The sequence below is a fragment of the Phlebotomus argentipes genome, unplaced genomic scaffold, assembly GCF_947086385.1.
Source record: "Phlebotomus argentipes unplaced genomic scaffold, Phlebotomus argentipes genome assembly contig_15, whole genome shotgun sequence".
NCBI classification, from domain to species: Eukaryota; Metazoa; Arthropoda; class Insecta; order Diptera; family Psychodidae; genus Phlebotomus; species Phlebotomus argentipes.
The window spans coordinates 18509485-18515484 of NW_026776181.1; positions in this window are offsets into that span (position 1 = coordinate 18509485).

Here is a 6000-nt window from a genome sequence, read left to right on the forward strand (position 1 = left end):
ACAATAAAACCGTCAAGTTTTGAGCAACTACGGAAACTTTTTGTGATCTTTTAAGGTATTAAATACTATTTTAGTGTGTTAAATCGCGCTCGTCAATGCTAATTAAGGCAAAAACCTTCAATTTTGTAAAATACAACTGAAAATCTGTGCTCAAATCTTCTTTTTCCTCTTCTGTCCGTCAAGATTGTTGCTCAAATCTGGTTGCTCAAATCTTTTGCAATCGTAGTGAGGTTTTATTGGATTTCGCTGAATCTTATTAAAACTGATCACAATGTTAAACCAATATTTGGCCAATATTGAAACATATCTCCCCCTTGGCTGAAGGACCAATTCCTGGATATTGACGCATAATTTCATCAACCATATTGCCCAATTCGCAGCTGTAATCAATGCAAATTTCCCACGAATTATCCCAAAATGGCATTCCCAGGCGCAATGCTGGAGATTGTGGCGCGAAGATGGACCGATTGATTACTCTGCGGCGCTAATTACTGATTGTTGCTCATTGTTCTGTGCAAGATTGACTCTCTCTCCCACTCTCTCCGCGCGCATCTGTGTACAGACATGGTTGAACATCACCCAAATATGCTCAGTGATTCAAACAATGACAATGTTTGGCAATATCGTGAGAAGTTTCACATGTGGCGACTCGGGCGATAAAGCAAATTTGCAATGCCATGAATTTCCGTGTACACACTTTTCTGGCGATGACTAACCCTTTTTCGGCGCGACTCCAGAATCGCACCGCCGAGAGATGCATATATTTAAATGCAGGAGACGCGCTCTCGAGCCTTTTCACGCGAAGGGTTTTGTGTGGTGCTGGCGTGTGAGCGACAGGAGTTGTGCCCGCCCATGAAAAAGAGCCTCTCTTTGGCGCGCGAGATGGCTGGGAGATTAAAGTCCGCCAATTTAGCCACACATTTCCGACATTGAATATTATTTAATTTAGTCCATTAAACGCAAACGCTTTTCGAGAGTCCTCAGCGTTTGCAAACACACCGCGAAGAAGAAAAAGCACAGAGTGAGAGTCAATCTGTGGCGAATAGATTCAACTCTGTCTTCCGCGCGGGTTTGAAACACGAGAAAATGTCTAGTAAACATAAAGAACAATAAATAAACATAATTCCAGTGTAATAGGATCAAATTGGTTTTGATTAAAATCGCCATTTGGTTTGTGTATTTGTTGTAATATTGCTATTACGGGCTCTTGTGGTGTGGTGGAAAAAGAGAGCTTCATGTTTTATTTATAAATCCGTACAAAACACGGGAAATTGTCAACAGAGTGTGAGGAGAGGAAGAACTTGTTGCTCTGTACTTCGTGTTTTCTTCTCGCTGTGTGATGTTCTCATTGGAGAAATATGCCTTATTTTGCCTCAGAGCTCGTGTTGTTAAGAAGGCATGCTTTAGCGTCAATTTATCAGCTTCACATATTGAGATCGCAAGATGTTTGCAGGGCATCTTGCGAATGGCTTTTAGCATTTAACCTTCTGCCTCCTTCAGCTCCTTCTCTTTTTCTTTCCTCTCTCTCTCTCACTCGAAATGATGTATTACTGAGTAAACAAATCCCTCTCGAGATGAGTAAAATTGGGTATTTTTCCCCAAAATTTGGGCCATTTGAGCACAGCCAGAGATTTTCTCCATAATCCACACGCAGCGCGAGAAAATTATAAATCTTTAGTATCAGTGTAAGATATTGCTACATCTTCCGATAATGATCTATTGCATATTTGAGGAGAAAAAGAAGAAGAAAAAAAAAGCTTACACAACATTTACATAAAAGATCACTACGACATCGAAGGTTTTATGTAATTTTTTCACTCGATCCATAATCATCTCATCAAATGTGCACACATTTCATCTCTTCGCCGTTGCATTTCTCTTGACATTACATGGGAAGTTGGCAAATCCCGGGCTCCATATTGCGCGATTCTCTGCAATTTCTCTCTCTTTCTGGGTGTCTTTATGGAATCGAGAGTCATAATCTCTCTTTGGATGCACTCATTAGGCAGCCGCGCATATTGTTGGGATTTCTTGTGTGTGAAAATGTCTCTGAGAAAAGTGGATGTTTCACATGAAGTGACTTTACTCAAAACGGACAGAAAATTCTCTGTCATGTGCAATATGAAAAGGGAAGAAACATTTTCAGAGTTTTGCACTATATTTGTAGACGATATTCTTGGCCTGATTTTACTGCGTCAGTTAAAAGATTAAGTGCAACTGCCGGGCAATTATCCTTCGAGAGATTAGTCTTCTCAGGGACTTTAGTCATCAGTGTTTACCTGAAGGAAGATGTGCCGAAGGCACAGGAATTGATCGTTCTTGAACTTGGAAGAAGGGGAAATTCTGTGGAAATTCTATATTAACATGAAGAGCATTATGTGGATTGGGAAAAAAGGCCAGAATATTGAAGTGCTTCATGAGACATCTTCGAGTGACAAAGAGATGACTCCATCATCATTACTTCAAGTGTACTTTTTTTTTCCTTCTTTTTTCACCACTTTTGTCTCGCGCAACTCCTCGTGCGATGCCACAATTTTCGATGCACCGCGCGAGGAAGAGGAAAAAGAAGTCACTCAGTGAAATTTGCCTTTGTTCCGCCATGCATTGAAAATAGTGTCCGGGGAACAAGAGGTGACAAGAAATGAGAGACGCAGAGCGAAAGAACAAGAGAGTTGAAAATGGAAATTTTACGCTCAATATGGCATCCATTATGGAGATTAAAATAGCATACAAAACATCAACAGATAGCGGGCGACGACTTTGACGGCGGCGGGAGGATTTCATCTCAGGCGCACAGGGGTTGAGATGCCATTCATTCGAGAGGGAGTTCTTCCTGGTCGACGACCAGGGTCGGATTTCAGCCACAGGACGATGGCGAGAGACAATGGGGATTTTTGCATGTTGCAAGACAAGAAAAGGAATTCATTTCATGCTCCAGAATTAAAACAAACATGCATTCACAGCATTTGCCACAAGTCGTAAGAAAGTTATTATGACTCACAACAATATTATCAATTGACATGATTTTCTATGCAGAATCTTTAATTCTTCAGGCATTTCTCAATGCATGACTGTTTGTTCCATTTATTTCAAATTTGTCATATTCTAAGCGTTATATTCCACTAGTTTCTTTTTCTTTTTTTTTCTCTCAAGTTATCGACAATTCGAAGGGTGAATCGAAAACTATAGAAAGTCTAAATCGTAATTTTTCAAGAAAGTGTGCTGAAAATTTATTATTAATATCACTTCGAAATAATTGTTTTCAGAATTTTTCAGTTGATTTAATTGAAAAATATTAGAATTTTTTACTGAAATAATGGCAAAGTTAATAGATAAACTGAAAATATCAATTTTCACAGCCGATTTTTAATGGTTTTTGAGTACTTTTTAGCCAAACAACTTCTTAAAATCAAATTTTGACACTTCACATGAACTTTTCTGCAAGGTTTTCAAGTGAAAAAAATTAAAGATATGACAAAAACGTTATTCATTTATTCACAATGGATTTGAAGGAAGTTTTCACATAGTTTTGGTAGAAAAATAGTTAAAATCGACAGTCTGAGGACTAATTAGTCAATATTAATCCTTTTTTACCCTTAAAATTGTGTTGAAAAAGGAAATTTCACTCATTCTGTGTCGATAAGTGTCAATCAATTTGACAAAAAAGCCACTAATAATCAAATATTGCAAATACTTGAACATTTCCTCTTTACAAGACTTCCTCAGAGCTTTATTCGCCACTTCAGGTCGCAATATCTGCCCCTTGATTCACGGCAAAGTTGTGCCGAAGGCAGAAATGATGCCGCTTTTTGCCACTTGGGATGATATGACTATTGCTGGGCGGATAAAAAACCTGAGATTCCTCGCAATTACTAAGCTCAGTGATGCTGGCTGTCGAGGCAGAACTAGTGTGGTTTCACTTTCCAGAAGGTGTGCAGAGAAGAAAATGGAAATGCTGAGGAATTTGTCTGCCTGCATAAGTCCTCTGAAATATCAGGAGACGCACTTCAATGGATGATCACGGAGAGATATCAAATAATTCCGGATGGAAGCCACCACGAACTCGACATCATGTGGAGATGATGGCATTCGCCGTCATCTGATACCCTTCAAGAGTCTCATCATCATCTGTCCATGATGTTCCTTCTCTTGTCTTCTATTTTCTTTGTCTCTTGTGCGCAACACGATCTTCTTTATTGCCGTCGCTCTTCTTGGGCCAGCATTTTTGAGGAAAAATCCTCCCTCGAGGGCTTTCTCTTGTGTGCACAGTTACTCTCTCTTGTCAGCCCAGGAAAATGCACACGAAAATAGTCTCATCGTTTTATCGTGTCATAAAATCATACTATCCTCCTGATTAACTCGATTCTTGTTTACAAATAATTCAACATATGAGAGAGCTCGAAGCATCCTGGAGCAGAAGAAAAAGTCTTCCTGTGTAAACACAGTTGAGAAGCACGATTGAAGTCAAGAGATTGCACAATTTTCCCTGCGCGACTGTCGGGGAAAATTGATTGCGAAGAGGAGCACGAGACAAGTCATAATTCATGGAAATTTACCAACATCCCAATAACAAGAAGTGTCATTAAATGATGACCAAAGCACAAAAAAAAATCATGCCATCCGCCAAAAAAGCACCCGTGATCGCTTCCTAAAGTGCCGAAGAAACGGCGGACAAAAAGCGCGCGCGCGGTGGACAAAAACGTGGCGGTTGTGTGAGAAGAGGAAGAAATAAGCAAGACGAATCAAATATTATGAGAGACTTGTCTCAGGAATGCCGGTAATTTATTCATTGAAATCTTTTATTAATCTCTTGTCGCGCTAAATTGTTGAGATAAATTCACTTTGATTCGGTCCGAGAGAGTATTTCTGGTGTGTAAGTTTTGTGTGCATAATTTTGACGGTGAGAAATTATGTCGCGTTTGGACTAATATATTTCACTAAAGAACATTTTTGTAGACATTCCCTGGGCACGCTTGCAGTTGGATTTCCACAACATGTAATTCGCCTCCAAGCATTTCAGTGTAATTGTTTATTTGGATGTTTTTTCCCCGTGGCGAAGCGGGATTGCGAGTGTGAGTCAGTTAGATAGCTAATTTTGAATCAAAATGCAAATAAAGTGAGTAAATACGCACTATATTCCAGGAGAAACACAATCTTCAGGGCTCGGCTTCATCCATCAACTGATATGAAAGTGCACAACATTCACAGAATGCAAGGGGGAGATAATATGCCCTAAATTTGTACACCAACTTCAGAACTCTTCCAGAATTTGAAATATTTAGACTGTTTGAGCACAAATTATTAAGTTTCCATTTGATATTTGTGTAAGAATCCACATAAAAAAGCTTTTTTGGGTGTCTTTTCCGAACATAACCTCAAAATATCACTAAGAGATCTTCAAAAATTACATTTGAAAGCTTTCTGATTCACAAATCATCCCAACACAGTCAAAATTGTCCAGGAAGTTCTCTAAATATACATTTTTCAAATCCAAATCAATATTTTTGAGGTTATGTTCGAGTTTATTGCAATTTTTAGCGTTTCTTGACATCAAAGCTGCATGCAAATGCGTAATTCTGCTAATAACTAGCGATCTCTCTGACTTCAAGATAAGAATTGATGTGCTAGAATGCGAATTATTCACTAAACCCGTCCTTGATTTGCTACATAACCTATAAAATGATTATTAGGATAGTTTTTACGTAATGAATCAGAAGGAATTAAAAAAAATCGGGGTAATTTATCAGCGAAAGAAGCACTCAGGAAAGGAATATTGTAAATTTTTGAGCACTTCCACTGAGCTGTACACCACTTCTGGTCACAATATCTCCCCCTTGAGGGAATGTGATTTAATACAGACTTTTATTAGTATATGCTAACGTGATTTGTAATCCTTTCTGTGCGTGTGGATTTACCGGGAATGACAAACAAATCGTGAGGTATTTCTGTAAAACTGCTCAACATTGCAGAAACAACAACAACAGAGAAAAAGAAAAATCA